Genomic DNA, 17383 nt, shown 5'->3' with positions numbered 1-17383 from the left:
TTAAAGACAAAGTCTTCAATTAACTCTAATCTGCCATGAAGTCCAAATGTGGGCCCCTTAACTCACTAAAGTTAGTTTCTTTTCACTAAATGGGATGCTTAGAGAGTCTAATATTGAACTGATCCACTGACAAAAGCAATAAATAGGACTTAGTGGAAAATAGCTTACAGTGAAACACCTGTCAATTAGGCCTTACCACCACAACTCTCAGGGATTAGTTTTGGCATCTTCGGGATGAAGGGCAGACATTTCAACAAACTTCTTACATCACACAAAAAACAGTTGGTATCCTGATCCTGAGCATCATCTTGGACATATTTCATGTGCTAGCAAACCTGACCAATGTCATCTGAAACAGTAACTAAATATACTTAAGACTGCAGCCGAAAATAACTAATCTGTTTGTATACTACATGTGCATATATGCAGATAGTGAGATCAGAGACATGGAAGGTAATCTGAACCAGTAACCAAGGCAGCAATCTAGGACTGTTTTAGCGTTTTTTCATGGGAACAGCTGATCACTATGCTATACCAAACTGTTGAAATTCTTGTCAGTTCAATACATAGTATTGAATACTGTTATCTTTTGAAAAACAGGTCTCATGTACTCTTGGGCTGATAATTCATGAGATACATTCATAGTTCTTTGAATCTTGGAGTAAGAGTTGCTGAACCATCATTAAATATTTTGAGAACACCATTTACATACCTAAACATAAGGTGACTTTCAAAGGGGAATAAACATCCATCACATATTATCAAAATTTTATTTATTTACTGATTTTATGTATCATTTAAACTGATACAAGATTAACATATACTCATACATTTAAAAAGAGTTAATGAACCACTATTCTCAAAATATATGTAGCCGTAATAATTTCAACTGAATTACTGAGCAACTGAATTGCTTGTGCACTGTAAAACTTTAAACACCTTAAAATATTCCTCATGAATACACTAATTCCATAAATGACTTTTACTAAAAATTCATTAAAAATCTGATCAGTAAATACAGCTGTTAAACTATTAAAGCAACAGATAGAAGATTTCAAATTATCAGATATCAATACAGAAAGTGGTCAACATAATTCTCTATGATTTAATTCCAAGTGAGCTGGAAACAGTTGCTTTGAGACTAAAGTCTTAGTCTCAGTTTCCAGCTGTGAAAGGGCGATTACCATCAGTCTATCTCACAGGGTCGAATCAAAAGGCAGAGGGTCACTGTGGGTCTTCTCCCATTTGCATCATTAACCTAACAGAAACCCAGTATTGTCTTCCCGTAAAACCACTGAGTTATTTATTTATATTTATTTCATTTAAAGCACTTTCTTTAATAACGGATTCCGCAGCTAACTACAATAGTTCGAAAATTTCAAACCAATTTAACAACTAAAACAATGGTCACTCACGGAAAATACACAAACAATCTACTAACCAAACACTCTCTTAAACAGCAGGGCCTCACACGGTTTCCTAGAAGTTAAGAACGGGGGTCTTCCTGATACGTTAGAAAGGCCATTCGACAATGTGAGAAGGCTAGAGATCAAACCGTAGCAGTTTTAATAAGTCTGAGAAACGGAGGAGAAAGACCCTGGTCAGGAGGGGCTGCATGGTTTCACATTGAGAGAAAGGGGTCCTTTAAGTATGTGGATTAGGCCTTTAACAGCAAAACAGCCAGCACTGAACTTAAGACTAAAACAAACTGATAACCAATGCAGTATTCTTAAAATTGGTGCAATATGTGCACAGTGATTCATCCCAGATATTGTATTTACTCGAAAGGAAAGCAACCTCCTAAAACAGAGAGAGAGAAGCCAATACATCAAAGTAGAGTTGTTGTTGTTTTTGCGGTCAAATCACAGCTGACTTATGGCAACCCCCCGGTGGGGTTTTCAAAGCAAGAGACGTTTGGAAGTGATTTGCAATTGCCTGCCTCTGCGCCATGACCCCGGTATTCCTTGAAGGTCTCCCATCCAAATACTTGCCAGGGTCAACCCTGCTTAGCTTCCAAGATCTGACGAGATCAGGTTAGCCTGGGCCACCCAGGTCAGGGCTCAAAGTAGGTTGCCCTGGATTTAAGACAACACCCCCCAAAGGAGGAGAGCCAGTCAGCAGGAGATGTCCTACTCCCACCAGCCTCTACTTTCCCCTATCCCCCTCCATACCCTTGATCTCCACCTGTTGCTGCCTCCTCCTCTCGCCCCTCACAATTCAACCCTTTCAAAAGCAGTGCTTGCCATCTGCTGCAATTCCTCTACCAGATTATGAGCGGAGCACATGCCTTCTCGGCTTGGTGCCATGCCTTTGAGGGCTTGGCACTGGGCTCAGAGGTCTCTGGGTGAGTATGAGGCGGAACAATTTTGCTCTTCTCCTCACACCTTCCTCTGTGTCTGCAGGCCCCACAGGCCTTTCCCTTACCTCTGATGAAGAAATCAGGGGTCAGGGAAAGGCCTGCACACATTGGTCTTTTTCCTTCCTACCCAGGGAAGACCTCTTTTTATAAGAGGGTTGTGTGGGCTGCTTCCAGCCTCCTCCTAACCTACTGACCTCTCTTTCTCTACACTTTCTGGCTTGGCCACAAAGCATGAGGAGGGGGAGATTGCACTCAGCAATGCTTGCAGACTGTGAGACCCAGCTGATGGAAGGCACACCTTATTGCCTCTCTCTAGGCTGTGCAAGTAGACCCCGCAACCAAAGCCCGCCAGTAACAGAATGGGGGCAACTCTGCATGTTGGTAAATTTTCATGGGAACTGAATACAACCCCCCTTTTAACGCCCCCCATGTATTAAAAATACTGGCTTGTTTTTGTGTTAATTCACTAGTAATTAAGCAGATACATTTTGTACCAAGTGAAGTTTCCAAGTCTGTCTCCAAGGATAGCTCCATATGGAGTATGTTACAATAATTTGTTCTCAAGGTGACTGGATTATGGTTATGGATCAGCCTTGCTGGGTTCATCAAATCTAGGTAACAGCAATCTCCCAACTAAATTAAGTTGAAAAAGGCAATTTAGTCACAACACACACCTGCTTCTCACACGAAAGAGATGGGTCCAACAAAACACCATGGCTTGGACTCTAACCTGCCTTTCCATTCAAGCTATTTACATCTGCTCATGGAGAGATGAAGAAGTGATTTTTTTTTGCCAGTTCCCACTCTCACTGAGGCCCTTCTCGTCAACCTCTGTGATGTTCCCTCGCACGGGGGGGCGGGGGGACAGGAAAGTCGGCATTTATGCAATTCAGCTCTGCTTGCACTGCAAGGGATTCAAAGTCCCAAGCACTTAACTGAATCTGAGAAAAGATAAACTAGCCCTATCAAAGGTCGACCCTGCTTAACTTCAGAGCCTAAATCCAGGGCATCCTACTTTGAGCCCTAACCTGGGTGGCCCAGGCTAACCTGATCTCATCAGATCTCAAAAGCTAAGGCATCACTCAAGCCATCAGCAATGTCATCCAGCATCAACTCCATCTTGTATGGTTTCAGTTTACCTGAGCTACTTCACCACAGCCAACAGACACTGGCCTGGAGTAGCGATGACTACTTCTGGAGGGTTAGTACTATACAGCTGGGTTGCAGCCTGTTCATGACAAGCTCCAAAGCTTCAAACAATGTTGTTCCACAGCCTGACACAGATATGACAAACCACTGATGAGCGTACAGAGTTTTGAGGAACGTTACATGTTAAATTCCACACTAATGACTCAGATTCTCTGATCATAACCTTCTGAACACAGTCCTAAAAAATGATTGAAACTGTTCAAGTGCTTTCCCTCTAGATCTTTGCATCATTCGCCAAGTGCTGCAATAAACATGATTAGTCAACTGTTCAAGGCAGCCAAATAATTATTAGTTAACTATGTTCAAGGCAGCCAAATAATGAGGCATTCGCTCTATTAATCTACAAGCAGAGCTCATCCAGAGTAACCAAGCCAATCAAGGGCAGGTGAGTCTTCCAGGAACTCTGGAGCTGCTCTGCCTCTACCCTCCCAATTATCTTCCCTTGGAAAGGCCAGTTTGAAGCTATACTAATATAATTGGCCACTGTTGTTTTATCCATCATTAGCTTTAAAAAAAATATCTCACTACAACCTCTTTCAAAATCTCCAGAAAATCCCACTCAATAAGGCAAGCATTTACAACACCAATTAAAGGTTCCTGGCAAGATTTTATCAGTCAGGACAGGCAATTGTCCAAGCCACATGTGGTAGCCTTCACAGCCCTTCACATACCACTAAAAAGCCACATCAGATATCATCAGTTGCTTGTTGGTATCTAATACTTAAACCGGGTAACCCTACCACCCACCAGATTCTCCATCTCTCTCGATACCCCTCCTCTGGCTTAGGCTCACTGCCAAGCTGGACTTAGCAGATGAAAGATACAGAGTCAGGCAACACAGTGAGACAACAAGAAAAGGGGTGGAGGATCCTGCTAAATAAATCCTTATGGTTTTACTATGCTAAGTTTCTTGCTTGGATTCATTTTCAGTGACTGACTTGGTTCCCTGTAGCTGCAAACCTCATGCAGAAACAGGAATACAAGGAAATTATTCTGTTATTAAAATGCTACCTACCTCATGATACTATTGGACAGCTGTGAGTTCATACTTCCCTGATGTTAACACTTCTTAATAATGTGATGCTGTTTAAAAGCATAAGGCATTTCCTTGGATACAGCGAGCTTTAAATTAATAGTACAATTATCTGGCTCTCCAGATAAAATGTTTGGTCTGGGTAACTAGAAGCTGCTTTATAAGAATGAGGATTCTTATAAATCTCCCTCTCCCATAATACTAGAACACGGGGTCATCTGCTAAAGCTGGAGGGTGAGATATTCAAAACAAATAAAAGGAAGTATTTTTTCACACAACATATAGTTAAATTGTGGAACTCCCTGCCCCAGGATGTGGTGATGGCTGCCAGCTTGGAGGGCTTTAAGAGGGGAGTGGACATATTCATGGAGGAGAGGGGTATTCATGGCTATTAGTTAGAATGGATACTAGTCATGCTGCTTACCTATTCTCTCTAGTATCGGAGGAGCATTATTCTGGGTGCAGTGGAACACAGGCAGGATGGTGCTGCTGCAGTCGTCTTGTTAGTGGCTTCCTAGAGGCACCTGGTTGGCCACTGTGTGAACAGACTGCTGGACTTGATGGGCCTTGGTCTGATCCAGCAGGGCCTTTCTTATGTTCTTATAGGATGTTATTACAAAGCAAAACGACACTAAAAAAGAAGCAACTGTATTGCACTTTGAAATTATAAGAATAAAAAGATTAAAGGCCCCCTTGCTATAAATCAGGGGTGGGGAACGTCAGGCCTGGGGGCCGTTTAAGGCCCACAAAATCATTTGGTCTGGCCCTTTGTGGGTTCTGGCAGATCTCTAGCTCAGAAGGATCTCGTGAGCCGCCCCCTCCCGTGGACAGGAATAGTCTCTATTCAAGGCAGATGTGAGTTTGTTTTGCCGAGAAAAGGAACCTTTTCCCCCCCTTGCAGAAGAGTCGTTAGCTATGGAGCTGCTAGGACTGCCCAAGAAACTATGTTAACCCTTTCCCACCCGGGCGATGGAGAAAAGTATTCCCTCTGTACTACAAGAGGGCTGGGGTGGAAGTGGCGACAACAGAGGCGTTAAAGGGGGCGGGGCCAGAATGTGCGGGGGGGGGGATTCTTAGCCAGTGTATCCTCATTTCATCCCTGCAGGCGGAGATAGCAGGAGCCGACTCTAGAATCCGGCCCCAACTATGTGGAGCAGGAACAACTCTGGCATGCAGCTGGACGGTTACGCCCGGCTGATGCAACAGACCATCCTGTGCCACCAGGTGGGCGAGTGCGCCACTGGTTGGATGCCTGCCTGCTTGCCCGTGCGGGAGGGGGGGTCATCTGGGGCAGCTGCCTGCTTGGGGCTTGGTCGGCTAATTTTTAAGTTGGTAGTTTTGTATGGCCCGTGAATGATGTTATAAATATCCAAATGGCCCTTGGTGGAAAAAAGGTTCTCCACCCCTGCTATAAATGAATGTAATCGACCAGAACGGCCTCTGCAGTGTACTATAGATGAAATACTTCCAAGGATGTTCCGGGAGCAACAGATATGTCACAGATAAATATGCCAGCAGTCTGAGAACAACATTTGTGTTTCATACAAAACTGGAGGGACACAGTTTTATTTCAATGACTGACTCAAAGCTGATTTGAATTCAGTGCAAGTGGTAGCCAGGCCTCAGATTAACTACAGAGAATTTCAAGCAGTGATTTGGCAATTACGAAAGAGGGCCAGACTGACTGACTGACCTACCTAGAGACTGAAGTCCTTCAATTATATATAGGGCAGACAGAACACAAGTACAGAACAATCTGCATCGCCCCCCCCCCAAATAAAGAACATCAATTCTTTTCTAGAGGCGGCATCTCTAAATTGCTGTAGTTTACTCTCTAGAATAACTCTGAATTTGTACTTCAGAGATTCAACCAAAAATAACAAATGAATTAGTGCTTTTGTTAGAGGCCTATGTGTCCCCCCCACCCCCGTCACATTGTTCATGGAGGCCACTAACAGATTATTTCATTTTAAAATACAGGAAGAGTTACTACGTCAGGGAAGCCATCCATCTAGCCGAGTGGCCAATTCCAGATGCCTCTTTGGAAAAAGATAACAAAACAAGGAACGCGTTATTCTACCAAATAAATTATTATTAACAGATCAGTTTAAGGGACTGTTTACTTCATTTATTGAATTTAGATCCTGCCCTATGCTCTGAAAGCTCCTCGTGACATAATACCAAACACAGTCCAATAAAAAGGTTACAACTTAAAAAAAATGCAAAGAACCAGGATCACCCCTTGAAAGTGACTCAGCCGGCTTTCTAAAAATTGGAAGGGATCTCGCTTGGCAAACCTTTCTAAAGATGACGGCAGAGATGCTAACGTTGAGAAGGCCATGCTCCCTATTACTTTTTTCGCCATTTGCAAGGTGAGGCATCCAGATCAGCACCCTCTTATTCTGACAGAGTTGTAAATTATTTTATTTATCTGTTTTTCATTCTTATAACCCACTCTACCCCAGCAACGCCAGGCTCAGAGTGGTTCCCGTAAACAGCAAATATAAAATCTTCTAAAAGTAGATTAAAACAGCCTTCATAAATTAAAATCACATTTACTGGATGGCGCGTGGAGTTGTGATACACGGCCACAGTGCGTCCCGCAGGCAGATCGAACACTATATTATCTGTACTAAGATAGCACTCAGCAGCAGTGGGTAAATTAACGGTGGAATAAAGTAGGGAGGCCAGCAATTATAGGAAAACTGTAGCTGGCCTCAACCACAGGCCTGCTGGAACAGGAATTAGTTAGCCCAGACGCGTTAGAGGGCCACAATGTCCTCTACATCTCAGCCAGAGTCTAAGGCTAAGCCCTTCAACCCAGTTTACAAAAATCCTGGAACATGGAAGTTGAAAGAGGAAACAGAGTACTGGAGCATTTCAAAGAGTTTTAAATCTTCTGGAATGAAACTGTTGTTCTTAAAGCACAATTTAAATCCTTTTTTGTTGTTAGGAATTAGCCACAGTAATTACCATATTTTTTGCTCCAAAAGTGAAGGGAAATCTCTGTGCGTCTTATGGAGCGAATGTGTGTGAATCCGGTTCCGGGGAGAAGGGCAAAGCTGCGAGAGGCCCTGGGAGCCACGGCCGACTCCCGGCCGCGGCAGCCCAGTGCAGAGCCGGCACGCCCCGGGAGCCGGCTAGGAAGCCGCCAGCCAGCTGGGAGGCTGGAGGCCCCTCCCAGCAGCCGCCCAGCGCAGCAGGAGCCTGGCGCGGAGCCCACGTGCCCCGGGAGCCGGCTTTAAAACCGCCAGCCAGCTGGGGGACGGGAGGCCCCTCCTAGCCGCCCAGCGCAGCGGCAGCGGGGCACGGAGCTGGGCCGCCCCGGGAGCCGGCTGGGATGCCGCCAGCCAGCTGGGGGGCGGGAGGCCCCTCCCAGCTGCCCAGTGCAGCCTCAGGACCGGGAAGCGCTGGGGGGAGGTTAAACTCCACCGCGCTGCCATCCCAGGCAGCGCAGAGAACTTTCAAGACAGCCCCGCCCGGCTTCTAGGGACTCCCTGGAAGCCCGGCAGGGGGGTCTTTAAACTCCTCCCCGCTGCCATCCCAGGCAGAGCAGAGCACTTTCAAGACCCCCCGCCTGCCTTTTCCCGCCTTTAAAGACCGCCCCACCCGGTTTCCTTGGAGTCCCAGGAAACTGGGCAGGGCGGTCTTTAAACTGCTCCGTGCTGCCTGGGCAGGCAGCGCGGAGCAGTTTAAACCCCCACCGCCCCCCTTCCCAGGACTCCCGGGAAGGGGGGTGGTGGGTCTTTAAACTGCCTGCCCTGCCTGCCCAGGCAGCGCAGAGCAGTTTAACCTCCCCCCGCCCTTCCCAGTCCCGAGGCTCAGCTGTTTAAGAACCCGCCCAACAGTTGAGCCTCGGGACCGGGAAGCGCCGGGTGTGTGTGTGGAGGATAAACTGCTCTGCGCTGCCTAGGCAGGCAGCGCAGAGCAGTTTAAATACCCCCCCGCCCGGCTTCCAGGGAGTCCCTGGAAGCCGGGCAGGGGGGTCTTGAAAGTGCTCTGTGCTGCCTGGGATGGCAGCGCGGAGGAGTTTAAAGACCCCCCCGCCGGGCTTCCAGGGAGTCCCTAGAAGCCGGGCGGGGGGGGGGGTGTCTTGAAAGTGCTCTGTGCTGCCTGGGATGGCAGCGCGGAGGAGTTTAAAGACCCCCCACCGGGCTTCCAGGGAGTCCCTAGAAGCCGGGGGGGTCTTGAAAGTGCTCTGCGCTGCCTGGGATGGCAGTGCGGAGGAGTTTAAAGACACCCCCCCCCCCGCGGGACTTCCAGGGGCAGTACACCATTTGATTCAGAATATATTTTTTCTTATTTTCCTCCTCTAAAAACTAGGTGCGTCTTATGGTCAGATGTGTCTTATGGAGCAAAAAATATGGTAAATATTTGTATGCCTAAACGTATCATGGTGGGGATGGGAAGCCACTCTTAACTTCCCATCTGTGAAGTGTTAAGAATTGGGGCCCAAGAAAAATAACTAGCTGCTAACTATAAGTACGGAATCAAGACTGCATAACAATATTAGCATTTCCATTTCTTTGCACAGAAAACGGTGGCAACATTAAGAGACTTCCTGTAGATAATGCATAATAAATAAAGTTTAAAAAGTAAAAAGATAACAATAAAATTAATTCAGCTTTCCAGTTCAAACCCTTCTCTGTTCTGTGCCCCTATCTCAGAAAACAAGTTGCACATGGCAGATCACTAGAATACATTTGTAGATGTTGTATTATTATAATTCTGAAGCATTTATTTAAAGCCATTCACTTTGAAAACAGCAGAATCCAAGTTCATCAGGAAACATTTTGCATAACATGTCAACCCCAGAGGTCCCCTAATCAAGGCAGTCAGGACAAAGACATAACTAGACTTCCAAAAATCCACTGGAGGCCAAAATGTTGACTTTTTCTGGCTGTCTTTCCTACTGAAATGAAACAACAATATGATAAGAGAAACCACTAAACTATTTCACTAATGGGTGGGATTTAATTCCTGGCTGATAACATGTGGATACAATAGAAATGGTGATGAAAACTACCCAAAATAGATCACAGAATTGCATAATAAAAAGTAAATCTTATCTCTTGGTGATTCTCTTGCTAGGCAGGAAACGTGTGTACATTAGATACAATGATCCCTGAAGTATTTCCCTTTTCACTTCTTTATTTTATTTTTATTTTATAGCGCCATTATTCCTTTTATACAAAGTTATGAAAAGAAACGTCTTATCTGTTCCTAACCCTCCCAATCAAGTCCTCACATTTTCATGAACTACTTTAAGATTTAAAGCGATAAAATTCTGTATGTATTAAAGACACTTGAGGAAAACTGTTCATCAGGGATGTATTACCCCATAAAAGGAGGGAGACACATCTGTCTAATTAACAAAGAAGAATGCAAGACACTGTATGCTGTGGGGAACTATTATTATAGAGAGAATGACTCATATACAATATAAGACAATTACCAAATAGCACAAGGGATTGCATACATTCTGTAGGAATGTCAAGGTGAATACAGCAGAAGCTTTGCATTTCCAAACAAGCTAAAATTATGTATGTATGTTTGTAGAAATGATAAGAATCATAATTAATTTAGGAGCACCTCTGATCTTCCTAGTAGTATGGAATTACTTCCCACCATTGAAGGGGCTACTTGCGCAAATCCTTACCACACATTCCTTATAGCTACAACTCAGCTTTTAGCAGAGGAGAACTAGCTGGGAACTTACTTGAAAGGTCATCAAGGGTATTCCATAAATCAGGTGAGGTAATGATATCTGCCACATGATATTTTATGAAAACAGCCTCATTGAAACTTACTAAAACTACAAATGTGAATGGCGCAGATCACCTACTTAGGAAATGGCAAGTGGGTAAGAGAAAAAAGCCAGAAGATAGTTCAAATGCTGCATGCTAAGGATAAAAGGAACCTGGAGGGATTTAGGTGAACTTGTCTAGAACTATATTAATCTGGCCCATTTTGGGACTCAGAACTGACATGCATGTCCTCTGCCAATGACGGAATATGGTGAAAAATTGAAATCAGTACCCATATGCAAATCTTTCAATATGCCTTTCAAAAAAATTAAAATGCAGAGACAGGCCTTTTGTATTGTGCTTTAAACTGGAGAACACAATCTGTACTATAAATGTAATTGATGTTGTGCCAGGTAGCATTTTATTGCTTTGTGCTGCAACCTTGATATCATGTCAGGAAACATAATTTGCCGAGTGTAAATGAGACTGGGGTGGTTTGATAAATCATGGTTTAAAATCGCAGAGAAAAACAATTTAAATCAGCTTCCCATTTTGAAATTCAAGTATTACTAATCTCCTATCCGTCAAATTCACTAGTTAATCTAGAGCATTAAAATTCTGGGATGGTAAGGAAAAGTTCTCTCTTCTTTCTCTACAGGGTATAATTCTTAACGACTCCCCACAAACAGATTTCCTCTACAACAAGGGTGTCGAACTCATTTGTTACGAGGGCTGGATATGACATAAATATCACTTGGTCAGGCTGGGCCATGTGTACCATAAAATGTAATGCCAAGTACCGAAGATACAAACTTTATAGAATACACAGGCAAAGCCAATTAATGACATTATTGTCGAAGGCTTTCACGGTCAGATTTCATTGGTTTTTGTAGGTTATCCGGGCTATGTAACCGTGGTCTTGGTATTTTCTTTCCTGACGTTTTGCCAGCAGCTGTGGCAGGCATCTTCAGAGGAGTAACACTGAAGGACAGTGTCTCTCATTGAAGTCCTCACTGTCTCTAACACTGAAAGACACTGTCCTTCAGTGTTACTCCTCTGAAGATGCCTGCCACTGCTGCTGGCGAAACGTCAGGAAAGAAAATACCAAGACCACGGTTACACAGCCCGGATAACCTACAAGAACCAATGACATTATTTTTTACTTAAAATGCAAACCTGCTTAAAACTACAACACTCTTATTTTCTTTTATTTAACAGCCAGCCCACAACGGGAGTGGGGTGTGTGTGGCTGGCTCGCGGGCTGGATAAAAACTCGCAAGGGGCCAGATCTGGCCCACGGGCCATATGTTTAACACCCCTGCTCTAGGAGGTAAGCTAATTTGTCAGGGAGAAAGGTGTAGCTTAGTCCTCCAATCTCTGCTAGATTTCCACCTCTCTCTTTCCTAGCCTTTTTATTTAAATTAAAAAGTGTCGTAGTCGTCCCCATGCTCCACTCTCTACATGTGAATGGTACATATGGATACACACACTCAACAATCCTCCAATCACATCTGTATGACACTTATTCAGAAATAAACTTTCCAGAAGGACAAAACCTGTGGTTACTGAGAAAAACAGGACTTCTCAGTGTGTTGAAAAATAAGTGTCCAAGCTGTTTGAGTCTCAGAATTTTAAGCATTTTTGAGAACTGAACAGTTAGTAGAAATCAGTTAGCTGAAGAACATAAAAGTAGAGGATAACTCATGTGTGTTCCATGGATGATCCTGGTGATATACCAGATTACTAAATCAGGATCCAGGAAAGTTGACTCTGGATTGTATGCTACCATTGCATTCAAGTAACACTGGAACTTTCCAATACAAGATGTTCTTCTGCTAGAAGAAAAGTGTCTTGCATTGGAGCTAGGCTCCTTGCCCCAGAGGAATGAACAGCTGTTAGCTGAGCAGAGTAGCAGGAGACAATATCCTGGGTCCAGCAGGAAGCATATGATCAGGAATATAATTCATGATACTGTGTCATGTATACTGCTTAACCTCTAAAATATTATTCCTCATGGTTCTTTTCCCATAGAAAACCACCTTTCACTCAATCTATTTTGTTAGTGAGAACCAGTGTGGCATAGTGGCTAAGGTGTCGGACTAGGACCTGGGAAACCCAGGTTCAAATCCCCACTCACACCATGGAAGTTTGCTGGGGGACCGTGGGCCAATCACACTCAGCCCTGACCCTGGCTATTGTTTGGATGGGAGACCTCCAATGAATACCAGGGTCATGACGTGGAGACAGGCAATGGCAACCACCTCCAAAAGTCTCTTGCCTTGAAAATACTATAGTCAGCTGTGAATTGACAGCCAAAAATATATTAGTATTCATGATTTCATCTCAAGAGATTATAAGTGTAGGCTTTACAATGTGAATGAACACAGAATTAAATTTATATGTAATTTTATACAAGCTTAGATTTATAGCACTAACAATAACAAAAAAGTTGTCAGGGCAGATTGAACAACTTCAACCAGTACACCTCATCTTTGAACTGATTCTTCACTTCTGTATTTTATTGGACATGCTTGCCATTCTCAGATGCTTCTTGTACCTGGACCCACAGATACTTTATTTATCTACTTATTTAATTTACAAAGTTTATATCCCCCCTTTCTGCTAAGGCAGGTAACTATTTAAGACATTCATGATAAAATACATTATAGAACAATTATAAAAAAACTCTCTCCCAAACGTACTTCATAAAGACAACATTAATGCAACAGAAGAGGACATATGAATATCACTGGGGAGAGAATTCCAGAGTTTTGGTGCCATGAAGGCCCTCTCCCAGGTGGGTACCTGGATAATCTCAGAAGGCGAGGCCCCCTGAAGCAGGGCCCCCAAAGATGACAGCAATGCTTGGGCATGTTCATAAAGGACTAGGAGGTCCCTCAAGTATGTTGGTTCTAAACCATACAGGGCTTTGAAGGTCAAGACCAGCAACTTGAATTGTGCCTGTAAATAAACTGGTGGCCAGCACAGGTGGGCCAAGACTGGAGTGATATGGCGCCTACAATTCACATTAGTCAACTATTTCAAATATGGCAATTACAATATTTCATTTTAAACACAGTTTGTTCCGTCTATGAGAATATACAATTACCAAATTAAACAGTTAAACAGTGCAAAAGGGTTTAGCTCCATCACAGAAGCTGTTTAAACTAGCCAGTTTTTTCACAGTGAATGTAAAAATGGAGAACAAAAAAAGTAACGTTCTGTCAAACACATTTCAAATTAATCTTTTGAACTGCACACTGGATACTATAACTCATTTTAATTGCCGACACAACTTCTCTTTTGAAGAAACCACAAGAAAGAAACAGCTGCCGCTGATTAAAAAAACACTTACTAGCCTATGTTGCAAATTTCAAGCCACTGGAATTCTCTTAAAGCTATCTACAATAGCTTTTTTATTTGGTAACAGAAGACGGCTAAATCATTTGTCAGTAGGGGAACTCTACATTTCTAGTTTTATTACGTTTGAGGATAGAAATGCACTGGCTGAAATCCAAAGATTCCCAAGTGCATATCCAAGTGCTTCCATGTGCTCATTCAGGCTTCCCCAATTCCCTTTTTTGACTGCAAGTTTTTTTATTTTATTTTTATTTTACTCACACTGCTTCAGCAGCTACTGTGAGGGTCCCTCTACTTTCAGGAGTAGCCACTGCAATCAAGCAATGGATGTTCAAACACAGAATCCCAGGGTTGCATTTGGGTGGTCAGAAGAGATCTGCCAACATTTCCCCCAACAGATAACAGAAGCTACTTTGAGGTGAACATCTGGCTGCAGCCTGCTTGTATAACGTTCTTCACATGAACTAACAGCTACTTATTCATGAGCTTTTCAGAAGCCTTGATTCAGGGAGAGAGGTGAGAGACAGGGACCTTTTAGCAATGAATTATTGGGGTGTGTGGTTACCTGAGTCATAAGGTGTGGGACCATTCTAAACATTCTTTAAAGACAAAATGTATGACTAAGTTGATGCAGATTTCAAAGCTGATTGAATAGGTGATAGATTCCCAATTGCAGACCCAGAGGCAAGGAAGCAGGGCGGGGGGAGAGACATCAACATGCCACACACAACCGATCGGGGAAAAGTAGGCCACAGCTTTAATGAACACAACCGCAGGAGCATTGGCGCAGCATGGGGACAGATCCAGCATTGGGCGACCTGCCTGCTGCCCGATATACCCATCCCTTCAGCCCACCTGCTGGGGGAGAAACCGTGGAGTGGTAAGCCCCGGGATCCCACATGGGCACAAGCCACTGTGTGGTTCCCTTGTCACCTGGTGGTGAGAGCCAACCAACAGCCCCCAACCAGGCATGCTGCTGAATGGCTCCACCCCCCAAGACCCTGTAAGGTGGTCCCCAAAATGGGGGAGGCGGCCTTGAAGGCACAGCCTCCCCCCATCCGTGGATCTGTCCCAATGCCCCAAACGCCACAAGAGCAGGGTGAACCTGAGATAGGGAAGAGACCCAGAAATGTTCTGGACATTTCAGGAAGTGACAACTGCTGGATGCATAAACAATTTGCAAATTCACTGTTTGCTACTGTTCCTCACTGTCGTAATAGTGACGTTGTATCTTTATTCTCAATAAAAAAATAGTCCATAAAGCATGAAGGGTTGTTAGACTTTCCCATTTGTTCACACAATACAAGGATTAAATTAAATCACAATATAAAAATAAATTACAAGTCAGCAGCCTCAAAAAACATGACTAATAATAAAATTGTACTATTATTCTTTAAAATAACCACAATTAAAGAGACCAAGAGATATAGCCACTATAAAAATTAAGATCAAACACCACAAAAATCCAGCCCATTGGCTAAGGTTCATATCTTCTAGTGAGGCTTCCAGATGCATAGGAGAACAAACTCACTTAGCATCAGCTACAAGAAACTGCCAAGCTAGTTATTCAAGCCTCCCTATCACTAAGATACAAGCTTTATTCAACTCTAATGTTGACAGGTCAATGAAAACCACAGTTCAGCAATTGTGTTATCCACGGAAATCAAGCACTGGTAATAAAAATCAGATCAAATCCAGATCACCAAAGTTGGAAGATAACCAGATAAAGCAAGAGCCAACCTAAACTTAATTGTTGCAGGCCAGGCTAAAGTTGAAATTTGCCTCACACCCACCTCCAGTCATAAGGCTGACAAGGCTACACACTTAGGAGCTCCCAAAAAGTACGCACATAACACACACACACCCATTTGAAGATGTTCAATATCAGGTTTTAAAGCATGGATTCAAACTGGGGCTCCATCTAAGAACTGAACCCACTTTTGCAAGGACTAGTTGGGATTCAACCCAATGCGAACCTGGTATCTCCTTCCACTGACACTTCACTGGTCTTTCTTTTTCTCTCTTACAGCAGCTCAGACAGACACCCTTAGCCCCATCTATTACATGCAGGCAGGTGAACACACTATTAGCAAGCAAAGCGGTTTTTTCTTTTCTTTTTGCAGGAGTACTAAGCAAAAGATTAAAGTGTTGCTGACAGGTCCCAGCCGTGCCGTGTGTTAATGATTGCGCTGAGATCTCCAACCTGAACAGAACGTACAGAATTAATCACCATCGTGGTCACTATGTTCTGAGACTTCATGCCTCTGTTCCCACCTTCATGCTGTTCTCGAAGAATATGTATAGTTATAACCCAACCCAAAGTTCTGATCCAAGTCCACGTGATGAGTACAAAGTACTACAGCTGGTACAAGGCTGACCTGCGACAGAGAGGCCTTTTGGGACAGCCGCAGCAATAAGTGTTTGAGTTTACGAATTGTGTAGAAGCGGAGGATCCCCACTTACGGGGATCCGTTGTTTGCGGAGCTGCGTGGGGTGGCGGGGCCCGGCTGGCCGTTTGGCCGCGGGAATGGGGGGGGAGCGGCGGGTGGATGAGCGCCGGCCCGCGCTCCCCTCCCGACTCCTGGTGGCTGGGGCAACTCCTTCTGGCGGGCGGTCATCGGAGCAGGGGGCGGCATGGCGCCGCTCTCAGACCCTCACGGTGGTGGTGGGGACCAGATGGCGATGACCGGATGCTCCGCCACCGTGCGCCTTTCGCTCGTCCCGCCTACTTCTTAAATGGGCCAATCAAGGCCCTGCTCTCCTGCTTCACCGTCCCGTCCGGCACTAACCGACCAGAGGTGTTCAGTCTGGTCCGCCGGCCGGGTATTTAAGGGGCGGAGCCACTTGTGACCGGCCCTGTTCCCGGCCGGCTTTGTCCCGCCCACCCACCCCCTTTTTCTTGGCTGTGGCTAGGTTGTTACTGTTGTATGTATTGTTTAGTAGTTTGGAGGCATGTTGTGTACTGTTGTTCACTGTTGTTCCAGGTACATACAGACTGCTCTCGAATTGTTCACTGTTATGCATTGTTGGGTTTAAGGTTGGTTTATTAAGGTTGCTTTACTGTGGTTATTTGTCCCAACTGTCGGGGGTTGGCGGTTTTGGGCATGGGGCCAGAATCCTGTTTGGGGAAAAGCCGGCCTGCGAGCCCCCTTTTCCCGGGCTGGGGACCCCAATAAGGGGTTTGGGGGGGGAGGCCTGTGGGTTGACATGCCCGGTGTGGCAGTCAGGGCGGCCTGCCTCCTCCCAAGTGGCAGTGGACCACACAGTGGCTGCCGTCCATGTGGGTCCTGGATCTGCCATCTCAGGCTGTACCCAGCATGGGCTGGGCACAGGATACATCAGCTAGCAGCGGGTCACCTGATGTCAGGATTCTGCCTCCATGCTTGCCAATGGCTAATGTTGTAAGTTGTGCTGTAAGTATTAAAAGTTGTGGCCTGTTTTATTCCATACATGTGTTGTGTCATATTTCTTATTCCAGAAAGGGTTAGAAGGTCCCATTTATCAGGTAGGGGCAGACGGGCCCTGGGACCCCTATTGGCCTGGATCCACTAACACCTTTACAGTGCAGGAGCACTTACAACCTTATAGCATTCAGGTTGGCAACAACAAACCAAAATCTTTTCAGCTTTACAACAAAGGTCATTAACTTTCCAACTATACAGAAAGGGAAGTGAA

General features: G+C 44.7%; 1 protein-coding gene across 1 annotated transcript in view; it reads right to left on the bottom strand.

Moving 5' to 3' along the window:
• The window catches only part of TTC27 (tetratricopeptide repeat domain 27), a 105525-nt gene that overhangs the window by 40071 nt on the left and 48071 nt on the right, over nt 1-17383 (bottom strand). The window lies entirely within an intron of this gene.

This window comes from Euleptes europaea, chromosome 7, assembly GCF_029931775.1.
Source record: "Euleptes europaea isolate rEulEur1 chromosome 7, rEulEur1.hap1, whole genome shotgun sequence".
Lineage (NCBI taxonomy): Eukaryota > Metazoa > Chordata > Lepidosauria > Squamata > Sphaerodactylidae > Euleptes > Euleptes europaea.
Note: the sequence above shows the minus strand (reverse complement) of the source record. Positions and strands in the feature narration are given on the sequence as shown.